The sequence below is a fragment of the Crocodylus siamensis genome, chromosome 3 (assembly GCF_052110815.1).
Source record: "Crocodylus siamensis isolate JL-2025a chromosome 3, ASM5211081v1, whole genome shotgun sequence".
Taxonomy (NCBI): Eukaryota; Metazoa; Chordata; order Crocodylia; family Crocodylidae; genus Crocodylus; species Crocodylus siamensis.
The window spans coordinates 3,784,483-3,797,033 of record NC_143397.1 but is presented as its reverse complement, the minus strand read 5'-3'; the positions used below and the strand labels follow the sequence as shown (position 1 = coordinate 3,797,033).

Below are 12,551 nucleotides of genomic sequence, written 5' to 3'. Positions count from 1 at the left end.
AAAATCCTCAGGAGGCCTCAAATGCCTCTACACAAACGCTCGTAGTATGGGAAACAAGCAGGAGGAACTCACCCTTCTGCTAGCTGACACCAACCCCGACATAGTGGGGCTCACTGAAACGTGGTGGGACCCAACACATGACTGGGCGGTGAATATCAAGGGCTATGGGCTGTACAGGAGGGACAGGACAGGGAGGAAAGGTGGGAGGTGGTGCTCTACATTAAGGAGGAATACACATCCTCACCAGGTAGCAGAGTCAGAGGAGGGGCACTCTGAAATGCTCTGGGTTAGAATACAAGGGGGTCGGGGGAAAGAGACTTAACCATGGGGGGCTACTACAGACCACCCAACCAAGGGGAAGAGCGAGACCAGGAATTCTTAAGTCAGCTCACAGAGGTAGTTGGGTCCAAGGATGTGGTCGTCATGGGAGACCTGAACTTTCCAGACATCTGCTGGGAAGCAGTCAGCCAGGTCTGACTCCTCAAGTAGGTTCCTAGCCCAAATCCAGGACCTCCGTCTAACCCAGGAGGTGCACAGCCCCACCGGGGAGACACCTTGTTGGACCTGGTGCTGGCCATGGGCAACAACCTGGTGCGAGGGCTGCGGGTGCTCGACCACCTGGGTGGCAGCAATTACCACCTGCTGGGATTCACCATCCAGAGCAAGGTAGCAAAGGCCGGCAGCAAGGCAGCAGCCCTGGACTTCAGGAGGGCGGACTTCAATGAGCTAAGGAGAATAGTCGAGGAGGCACTGAGGTCCCGGAGGGGAGGGGAGGGGAGTCGGGTGTCCAAGAAGAGTGGTCGCTCCTTAAGGAGACGATACTCCAAGCCCAAAGGGAGGTAATCCCAACACGGATCAAAGGGAGCAGGAGGGCGCAAAAGCCCAGAACTGGACGCAGTACTCATGGCTCACCAAATGCATCCGGGAACGTCTCCTAGCTAACAGGGAGGGGCACCCCCAATGGCAGGGAGGGGCCATCCCCAGGGAGGATTGTACTGCGGTTGCTCGGGGCTGCAGAGGGGGGTCAGGAAGGCCAAGGCGGAGATGGGACTGGGCCTAGCGACCCGGATCAAGGACAATAAGAAGTCCTTTTTTAAATACAGGACATGCTAGGAAATTTGGTCATCACATCAGATAACAAAGCTAACCTATTTAACGACTTCTTTGCCTCCATTTTCCTGAGCAGGGACTGGAACAGCCACCCCTCCTATGGGCCTCTCTCAGGCCCCAGGGGAGGTGCACCTGGGCCAAGGGTTAGTGAGGATCTAGTCAGGAAACTTCTAGTCAGGAGGGTCCGGACGTATTCAAATCAGCGGGTCCAGACGATCTCCACCCCCGAGCGCTGAGGGAATTGGCTGCGGTCATTGCGGGACCCCTGGCACGGCTGTACGAGCACTCATGGTGCTCTGGTGTGGTGCCAGAGGACTGGAAGAGGCCAGCGTGGTTCCCATCTTCAAAAAGGGGAGGAAGGAGGACCCGGGAAACTATAGGCCAGTTTGTTTTACCTGGATCCTGGGCAAGCTTTTTGAGCGAATTATCCTGGTGCACGTTCACGAGGGACCAGCGGGGCAGGTTATGCTTAGGGGCAACCAACGTGGGTTCATTCGAGGAAGGTCCTGTCAGACCAACCTGGTGGCCTTCTATAACCAGGTCACAAAAGCCTTGGACGCAGGTGCCATGGTGGACATTGTCTTCCTGGACTTTTGGGAGGCCTTCGACACTGTCTCTCACCCTGTTCTCATTAAGAAACTGGGGGGCTGTGGTGTACACACCCACACAGTCAGATGTGTCGCCAACTGGCGGGAGGGCCGCACCCAGAGGGCGGTGGTGGATGGGTCATTTTCTACCTGGAGGGATGTGGGCAGTGGGGTCCCGCAGGGCTCGGTCCTCAGGCCCACGCTGTTCAACATCTTCATCAGCGACTTGGACGAGGGGGTAAAAAGCACCCTGCTCAAATTTGCTGACGACACTAAGATGTGGGGGGATGTGGGCATGCTAGAAGTGAGGAATAGGCTGCAATCGGACCTAGACAGGTTACAGAGGTGGGCAGATGAGAACAGGATGGGATTCAACATGGACAAGTGCAAGGTGCTGCACCTGGGGAGGAAGACCCAGCACCATACCTACAGGCTGGGGAACTCCCTTCTCGTCAGTGCAGAGGCAGAAAAGGATCTTGAGTCATCATTGACTCCAAGATGAACGTGGGTCGGCAGTGTGGGGACGTGGTCAGGAAGGCCAACCGTACCTTGTCGTGCATCCACAGATGCATCTCGAGCAGGTCCAGGGAGGTGATCCTCCCCCTCTATGCGACACTGGTCAGGCCGAGGGATGTGGACAACATGGAGAGGTTGCAGAGGAGGACCACTTGCATGATCGGGGGAAGCAGGAAAGGCTCTACGAGGAGAGGCGACAGGACCTGAACCTGTTCAGCCTCCAAAAGAGAAGGCTGAGGGGGGGATCTAGTAGTGGCCTGTTACAAACTAGTCCGAGGGGACCAGCAGGCATTGGGGGAGTCCCTGTGCCCCCAAGCACGACCAGGAGTGACCAGGAATAACAGTCACAAGCTGACAGAGGGTAGATTTAGGCTAGATATCAGGAGGTGCGACTTCACTGTCAGAGCAGCTAGGATCTGGAACCAACTTCCAAGAAAAGTGGTGTTGGCTCCTACCCTGGGGGTCTTTAAGAGGAGGCTAGATGTACACCTTGCTGGGGTCATTTGACCCCAGTACTCTTTCCTGCCATGGCAGGGGGTCAGACTCAATGATCAGCTCAGGTTCCTTCAGACCCTACAAACTATGAAGCTATAAAAAACTGTCTGTGTAGCCAGCGCCTGTGGGGTGAGACATGGAAGGCTGCAGGGCACAGGGGTTTCCAAGTTTCTGGAGGGTGAGTACCTTACAACTCACTCCCTCTGCAGCCCATTTTTGGCACTAGGACAAGGACTTTCCCAGTCCCAATGCCAACCCCCACCCCTCATGCTGACTGTCCGCATCAGGAGGAACATGCTAGACATTCAGTTTGTGATGCTATATACACAAGCCACAAAGATGTTCCACGTGTTTTGTGGAAAACCTTTGCAACTAGTTTGTCACTTTGTAGCACCATAAATCAGCTACACATGTAGCACATACTATTTATGGCACAATTAACAGGCTAATAAAACCATAAATGCAGAGCATGCCAGGGGTCTAAGACACTGATTCATACCTCCAAGCTGCCCATGAATACAGCCTTCAAAGCCCATTTCTTACATTTTCAAACAGGCCCATTCATGTTTCCACTGTTACTCCAATGCTTGGAAGCACTTTCTAAAAGCCTCTGTAATAGTAATTTAATATTCCCCTGGCAGATAGCAGATATTCTCCAAAAAACCTTGCCAACAGTTCGGTTGCTGATATGCCCAACTGCCTGACTACCACACTGACCAATAACGAAGATTTCCCTGGCCTTATCTTCCTGAATCCTATCTAGGTGCTTACCTACACAGAGCTACTCTGATGATAAAGACAAAAGGACCAGTTCAATGCTTGAAAATCTAGGAGCATAGACAAACAGCCTATCTTTATGTGTAGCTACAGTAGCAGTATGCACAAATCAAAAGCACAGTTGCATGCCTAACTGCTAAACAGAGGCCCACAGTGTTCAAGAGCCTTTTTAGAGATTAGCTAATGAATCCTCTTCTACTCTAATATTTTTCACCCTCTTTCTCCTTTTTCATATATAATAAATGCAGATACAGTAAACAAAGCATGACCTCAGCCATTAGAACTTCTGTTGCAATAGTTAAAACATTCAATAGATTCTTAAGAGAAAGAAATATTTCCATGAACTCTTACATATGTAACTGGAAAAGGGCTGCCTTTACCAGGAATTGACTGCAGTACGATCTAAACAGGAACACTGTGTTTTCCCTGACTTTATCTGCCAAAGTTAATCTGTTCTTCAACATTAAGGCAAGCCAAGTTTGACTACCAGCTCTGGCCTGTACAGACCTCCAAAGCAACTGCATTTTCAGTAGCAAAACTTAAAATCCAAGCTCATATGACAGTCTGGACTATGCAAAAGTTAACAAACTTTGCAACAGTGAGTACACTAGGAAGTGGACCACTTATGTGCACTACCTAGCCTTGGAAGTCAGTGATCCCTCAAATACACAACATATTTTCTCACATACAACATGCTCCAGAATAAGAAACATCTTGTTTTTGAAAGGCAGAGTGAACAACAAAAAAGACCTGTCCTTGAAAGAAGTAACCAAGGTGCAGCTCTTGCACGTTGGTCTGCTCCCTGTGGAGATTTTACTTCCCGTTTCAGCCAGGAGATGCTTAAACACCAGAAACTGCTGTTACTGTATTTCCTTGCTTATAATATGCATCCACCATTTCCAGCAGTGTTACAATGTTTTTCAAGTGGTTTAAAACAGGGGTGTCAAATTTATCCTATACCCTGTGCCAGATCCAGACCACATGGGCTCCCCTCCCAGGCTGGATCCAAAGATCACATCTTGGGAGCAGTGTGGGTCCAGAGGCACGCAGCTGCACAGTCACATCTGTGCAGTGTGGAGCTGGAGGCACACAGCTGCATGGAGCTCTGGCAGGCAGCAGCATGCAACAGCACGGAGCCACGTTTAGCTAGAGATCTGTGCTGCTGCACACTCCTGGCTCCTCCTAGGCACACGTGCCCCTAGCTCCACACTGCAAACACAGCTCTGTGCAGGGACACATCCCTGGACCTACACTGCCGCACACCCCTGACACTGCCAACTGGCCAGAGCTGCACACTGCCAGGCAGCGGCACAGAGCTGCACTTGTGCAGCCAGCACATCCCTGACTGTGCTGCTGCCTGCCAACACTGAGCTCTGGCCGGGCCGCAATGTCACGGGTATGCAACGATGCAGAGATGAGGGGCAGTGCACCTCTGGTAGCCCACCAGACTACCAGCAGACTGGATGCAGCAGTTCTCCAGGCCGGATCAGGCCCGTGAGCTGCATGTTTGACACCCCTGGTTTAAAGGGACCTCTTCTTTCTCCATTCTTGTTCATTCATCATCTCTCTACCTTGACAAATTATCTCGCCAGGAAAAAAATAAGTAAGGTAGTGGCCCTCTGAATTTCAAAGCCTAAGCTTTGGTGGACTAATATATCTTTGAGTCATCTCTTCTGGCCAGAACCTCACAACTTGAATCCAGATGAGTGAGGAAGGTCCTGCATGCACAGCACCTGGAAAGCATATGACTATTTTTCACAGATAAGACCAGCAGCTTCGAACTGGAGCACCTGAAACTAGTCAGCTGAAGAAAGGTCAGACCAGGGGTAGGCAACATCTGGCACAGGTGCCACACTTGAAGCCATTTTGCTTGGCATGCATGCCTCTAGGTGGGTGGCAAGGAAGGAGCCAGGGCTACAGCCACAACCAGGATCAGGCCCCTCATGGCTTCCCCGCCATCCACCCCAGCACGCCAACATCTTACAAGTTGAAGTTGCGGGTGTTTCTGGCACTCAGCCAACCCCCAGGTCAAACCGTTTTGATTTAAGACGTGCTGCACACCTGCAACTCCAACGCAAGCTGCATGCTCAGCACACCACGTCATTCCTGAGGGTAACTGAATAGATTCTGGTATTTAATCTTAGACTAACATTTCCAATGAGTTCCTGAATCTATTTTCGCAAAACAAGGCTGTCTCTGTCTTGGAAACATCCACTTTTAAAACATGGCTGAGGCACTATGTTATAACATCATTTCCTTTGCCTGCAGAGGTGCAAAAATAAGTTACAACTGTGCATTAGCCTTCAGATCCCTAGTTTAACATATGGTTCCTTAATGGAATATAAAATTTTACCAGCCCACACAGACAAAAAAACATAATTTTATGACACTGCTGTGCTACAGCTGTTTCGAAGTCGCATTTACTTTTCCACCGTAGAGTGTTTCTTAAAAAAAATGCACAAGCACGACTTAAACTCTCGGGGAATCAATTTGCAAAGCACAGTTTTGCCTGCCAGTCGAACACAGCCACACACTGGCAGCGTTGGAGTTTTAAAAAGACATGTTAATCAAGGCTTTTAACCTGGGCTAACACAACTCTTCAGAACTCAAGTTGACCCCCTCCATCCTAGCCAGCTAGAGGGCTTTATAACGTGGCTCAAGACACAATGAAGCTTAAATAATACCTATCCTTGGTTCTTAAAAATATAGTTGAAAGCCCCATGGAGATGCAGAAATAAAGCCGCCGTTTCAATATGCATTCTGGTAGCCCCACAGTGTAACAGGCACCGTCCAGACATGCACAGTGGAAGTGAATCCCACCTTGAAGGAGTTCATGTTCTATGAAGCTGGGCTCTAACTTTCCTGGTTGCACCACTAGATCCTGGGCACGCTGACCAAGGAAGTATACAGTCCCATCTTGTGTTAGAAATGCATGATTTGCAGTTCACTAGGAAAAGGCCAACACAGCTCCCTAAATGCAGCATAGAAAGGGCCCTTTGTATCACGTGTGCACTGGAATGTCGCACTGTCACAACCGTTCCTTGCCATGGTTTCGTACACACAAGGAGGGCAGACACCTGCTGTTTTCTGACTGTTGTGTTGCCTGGGTATTTTTAGTATTAATTTTTAAGACATGGTTTAACAAGAGTTTCCCCCCACAGCTGGCTGGCTCTTCAGCTTGATGCTGCAGGTTAGTCAAATCTGTTTGAGAGCCCGTTGCCATGGGAATGATGAGCATGTCACAACTTCAAGCATCACCTCTTGACAACGAATCAAGTGGGGGGGGCGGGATGGGCTAGAAGGGGCAGAGCCCTTGGTTAAAGAGCTGTTTAGAAAAGTTGCCAAACCTGACATAGGGATGTGCGCGTGCGAGGACCTGTGGTGAGGTCTGGCCCACTGGTGAGGTTCTTCGACTGCAGTTAGTGTGTGACCTTGCCAAGGCAAGTATTTCATATATATCACTGCTCCAGCAAGCAGCCTGAACAGATACAGATTCGCATTAAGACCCAGACCCTCACAGTCTAACTGCTGTAGGAAGGGGGTTCAGAAACTGCTTAATATAAATCACGTGTCACACTTTAGAACAGTAAACAAAAAAAAATGCCAGGTTTTAGCAATGCAGTGATTTCAGCAAATCATCCAACACAAGTTAAGATCTCATTCATTTAAGAGACAGTAACTAATAGAATGCGATTAACCAATTAGAAAAGCAACCTTACTTTGGCAGACTCCTTTAGCTGCTCGAGTGTTAAAGGAGCTCCTCTGTCCTAGAAGAGATGGACAAAGACCAAGCCTGAGCACCCTCAAAAAGAGAGCAACACACAGCCTTCCTGGTATTGCAGAAGAGCCTTCTCACCACAAGAATGGCCAAATAATTAATTTCAGAAATCTCCAAGTAACAGGGGTTGACAACTTAAAAAAAATGGCAAATCAGGGGAAACAATATAAAGAGAAAAATGCAAAATTTATACTTTGAATTTGTGTGTTAGGCATGTGGGACAGATAATCAGCCTGTGATCCTTAACCAGGATTTGTAAAGTAGTACTAAAATTATAGGTACTGCAACAAAAGAAGAATATTGGCATCACATTAGAGCTGCAATAAGTGTCCCATACTCTTGCTTGATGCCAACTTCTCAATTTATTCCCAGGTTTGGTATTCCAACCCTTGATTACCTTAGAGAAATGAACCCTCTCCCCCCGACTCAAATCATGTGCTACTCACCCAAACACAGGTCAATTTCTAAGAATGATTTTTTTTTATTTTTTTTTTTTTAGGGGTGGGAGATGGATTCAAAAGGGATAACTCTGAAGAGGTTTTTGGGGGGTTTTTTTGTTTTTTTTTTTGGAGGGATGGGAAGTTTTTTGTGTTATTTTAACCAGTTCTCTAGTTTCTTGGGTCTCTTCTACAAGTTTGCTTGGCCTACAAATTCAACATATGTTTCGCTGGCCTTGCTAAGACAAGGGGGCTTCTAGTGTTCTTCAAGAGAGCTAGATGTAAAAATAGAAAGATACAGGATACATGATAGACTTTCTGTTATTAGAGGCTCGTTAGAGCTGGGCTAGGAGGAGGAAGCACAAGGAAATGCTCTCTGCCCAGGCCAAGAATAGGGTGATGTTTTCAAGGGCGGAATAGGCAGCAAGGAAGAAACTGGGAAACAAGACACTGGACTACACTGGTTACAAGTGACATTCTGGTTAGGGACTTGCTTTCATCAGCTGAAGCAAACTTCATTTGTTTGCTGTTTCACTTGCTTTCCTGAGGTAGGCTCAGGGCAGCCTTTGCCTTGGATTCCCTGTACAACAAGCTGATAAAAACATTGTGCAGAGATATCTCTATGCTTTAAAAAGGCAGGATGAAGTGAATGTTTTTTTTTTTAAGACCAAGCTTGAACCAAACTATCCAATTAAAACCCCCCAAAACTGCTTCCCCTGAAAAATCCTACCCGGAGAAGTCTGGCAAAGATACTGGCAGGCAAGGTTCTTTGGGTGGATGCGATATCTTTTTATTAGACCATCTGAGTAGTTGGAAAAAAGTTCTTTGCAAGCTTTCAGGTGCAATCACTTCTTCAGGCATAGGAAGGATGATTGCACTTGAAAGTTTGCAAAGGACTTTTTTCCAACTACTCAGTTGATCTAATTAAAGATCCCACGTCTACCCAAAGAACCTGGCCAGCCCATGTCCTTAGATCAACATGACGACAACCAAAAACGCCAGCAAAGATGTTCCCTTTCTTCATTGCTTTCACTGTCACTGGAAGTCCTTACTCTGCCCACCTACTCCAGATTTTATCCCATAAGTTTTTGGGGGTAGGAGGGAAGTTACACACACAGGACAAACTAAAAAAAACCTACCAAGACATTATTAAATAATATTTTGGATGTGCACTGGCATACACTGTAAAATTAGTCAATCAGACACCTACACGTGCACACCAGTAAGTATAGTTCATATTTGGTCTAAACAGTGCCTGGAGAATTTAACAAGTGCATGTTACTACCTACTTATTAAAACTATTGTGTTGAGAATTTAGGGCAGGGGTGGGCAAAATTTGGCTAACCAAAGGGTTTTATTTGGCCCAGCCACTTAGGGAGTTTTGGTGAGCTGTCGCCGGGGCAGGGCAAGGGGGGGAAGAACAGCTGACCTGGGATGCAACAGCTCACCAAAACCCCCTAAGCGGCCTTCCAGCCCAAATAACTGCCCACCCCTGATTTAGAGCAACAGTGCATTTACTCAATCCTGTAAATCAGTGTGATCACATGCATGATGCACTGTAATGTCTCAATCCTGCTTCCTCTACCACAAAAAGGAATTTGCACTCATCTGCTACTCTGAAGATTTTAGGGATCGGTAGAGGCAGACCAATACACTGCTTAAACATGCCACTAAAGAAACTGAAGGCATTTAACATACAATACAATCTTCGGTACCCCTGTTTAAAGTGAAAAAGGAAGGAAAGATTAGGAGGCTTTCAGGGAAAGATGCCTCTGTGTTAAAAAGATAAATAAAAAAGGGAAATTAAGTCATTGTTTCTTTTCGGTTTCAGGGGGAAATGCCTGAAATAATTGTCTTTTTGCTGAAGAACACACACAGTCCAACTAGCATCACACTTATACTACCGATCTGAAAGACAGACTGAGCAACTTGTGCTCTGTAAGCATGACGGGTCTAAACAAGTCAAGCTTCAACACCATTAAAAAACAGAGCTACACAATACTGAACTCTGCCACTCCTCCAAAATCTCTACCTTAAGGATATGTTTTAAATCCAGTTTAAGATTAACTGATGTTTTTCCTAACACCAATGTGTCCAATTCATGCAATAAGGCTAGGAATAAACATTGTATTTGGCCCTGGACAAGTTGTGAGTGTGTTTGTCCCAAAAGATGAATATTCCAGTACTGGTGTGTACACACAACCGCCCTTCTAATCAGGGTTTAATAAGTGACTGAATGCACTGCTGCTTTTCTGCCACTGAATCAGTGCAATCCCAGGATAACTCCCCAGTTGCACTTTGTGCTGTCCTGGAATAAATGGTTAGTACTTTTATAGGATTTGTCCTGGGACAGCAAAATTGGAAGTCTGAATGACTGCACTCTGTCCTGGGATAAAGTGGTTTATTTTAAAAGGGCAATTGCAACATGGCTGTAGCTTACTGTAGTGATACTGTTGGTGCTATATAAAGAGCTAGCCCTGTGAAATGATGAAGTCAACACCTCCCAAAAATTATCGTGTCCTTAATCACACATGTAGCAAGCTTGAGCATGCTTCAGAGGTAGACAGGAAAATTAATCCACTTTATCCTGAAAGTTTCCTTTCTTCTTGCAGAAATAAGCCTTTGAATTGCTAACTACATCATGACAGAACACAATCTGCCCCATCGTGGTCAGAGATGGGAGTCAGAAATTCAGAAACCTTCTGCAGTGTCTTCATTGTCGACTGGCAAGTGCAATTTGGGGAAACAGTTCTCACTTGAGCTCCAGCCCCCTGGTGAAATCTCCGTATACAAAAAAAAAATGAAGAATTTACTCAGGAATAAGATTTCTGGAGGAGCAAATACCCTCCTTAGTCACTTCCCTCGGTTTTTATTGCCATCCTCCTAAAGAAGCCGTTTGGACTTCCACATGAAGAGAACGGTATTGTCCAGCACTTTAGGCTATTTGATTACAAACCCACGTGCTTGCTAGACTCTGCAAGACGTACTAAGTTATCTGCTACTGCCCATGAAAGGGCACTGATCAGCAGAGGGCCCAAGAGGGTAAATGCACCATTTTCTGCCATAACACAACTCTTAGGACTACTGAAACGATCAGAAGCAGCAGGGACAAAGTCACCAGGCCAAAGGGCAGTTGTGTAATACAAGAGGGAAGGAAATTAAAAATCATTGACAACTGTTGTTCCTGACTGAATCTGGCTCTCTGATAAATTTGCCGAGGATTATTATTTTAGAACAGCTCTGTCCTCTCCAGACAAGTCAGGAAACAAGAAGACTACAAGGAGTACGAGAGCTCCCCCTCTTTCCGAGTAAGGCCTTGCTCTACTGCCTTATGCACTGGAAGTGCTTGACAACTGCTCTCATGCATCCCGCCCGTCTGGTCTATTAGATCTTGTTTAAGATCCAGTTATCTGACTGTGGGCAACCAGCTGCGGGGCACTTGAAGTGTGCCTCGCTCTTTGGATCCAAGCCAGACAGCTTGAACTGAAACACTCAACTGAAATGGAGAGTCCGGTCAGGGCACGCTCTCCTCAAACCTTTTTCCACCGTCACCTGCTGCAACAGTTTCCCCATTTGTAATTTAGAGGACGAGAAATGAGAAGAGGACTGGCATGATTTCCCAGAATGCCAGGGAGGAGGTGTCATTTGCTTTATTTTTATTGCCTGATGGCTATTAAGGATCTCCTTGTTCTTTTCTGAAGAGCTGGTAACTGCCTTATCTATCCACTGGTTTGCTGAACTATCTGCTTACTACCCCAGGTCTCCTGAGCACATCTTCCAGGAATACTTCTGCATGACTTTGGGACACTATATTGCATCCCATTTCACTTACAAAAAGAATAATGTGTCCAAAAGACACATATTATAAAGATGCTGTTGCCAAAGACATTTTACAGTGAGAGGAACTGAACCCATGAGAACTGCTGACTGAGCAGGACAGATTTTAAAATCCAGTCCAGATTAGGATTGCCCGAGAAATTCATTACACCCCTAAGGGTGTCAGTCTGTCTCAAAAGTGAAGTGCAGGTGTGACCTAAACCTCTCCATTTCATTAGTTGCCTGCAGATTTCTACAGTACCTAGGTATAACTGATTAGTGCCTTTCGTTCACATGGGGCCAGAGGGCACAACCAAAATAAGTGTGTTAAGTAAGCACACTTTACAAAAAAGAGAAGTATCTACCAGGGAAAATTTAATCACAACTAGTACAGTCTGATCAGCTACCAAGCAGAAGGCTTTATGGATTTGTTAATCCACCGTTCTTGTGAAGTAGTCCATTTCGGATCTACAAGACATGCATTGCCCTCACCGACACACTTGCCTATGTCCACATGCCTGTGATACGTGGGCGCGTTTTGTAATTTGTACTTACAGAACACCCCTGTTTGCAGAAGGCTTTAAAGCATTTCTATCCAAAGAAAGGAGGGTGGTAAAACCTGTCAGCATAATAAGTGTCCGACTACCCAAGCACGCAATTTTAATCTGCAATTCAAATCTTTCCCTTAATCAGGGAAATGGCAGTATCTGGTAGAGTTTCCCCCTGCCTCGCAAGGAAGACAAAGTATTTCGGTGGTGCTGAGCTATTCAAGAAAAAGTGATTCTGCACAGTTCTAGTCATTATGAGGGACCTACCGACTCCTCCATCTATCGACCTCCAGGGAAGGGCAGGATTTCTGGGGCACGGGGGAGCGCACCATGCTCCACTGCAAAAATGGTGAGTGGCGCTGTGCTGGGACCACGAAATCTGGACTCAGCTACCACAAATTAGGTAGGTCTCTAGTTCTATGCGACTTAGAAGCTTAAGTAATAACTACAATGAACTCCACTAGCACGACAGGAATTTAGGTAGCTT

General features: G+C 46.7%; 1 protein-coding gene across 7 annotated transcripts in view; it reads right to left on the bottom strand.

The window, feature by feature from the left end:
* UBAP2 (ubiquitin associated protein 2) overlaps window positions 1-12,551 on the bottom strand; it is a 124,950-nt gene that overhangs the window by 95,269 nt on the left and 17,130 nt on the right. Inside the window, exon 1 of one of the 7 annotated variants that reach the window (XM_090037602.1) lies at window positions 7,205-7,252. The exons of the other annotated variants lie outside the window; for them this stretch is intronic. The gene's annotated coding sequence lies outside the window, so the exon portion shown is untranslated. Of the gene's footprint in view, window positions 1-7,204; window positions 7,253-12,551 lie in introns of those variants that run through there. 7 annotated transcript variants of the gene reach the window in all.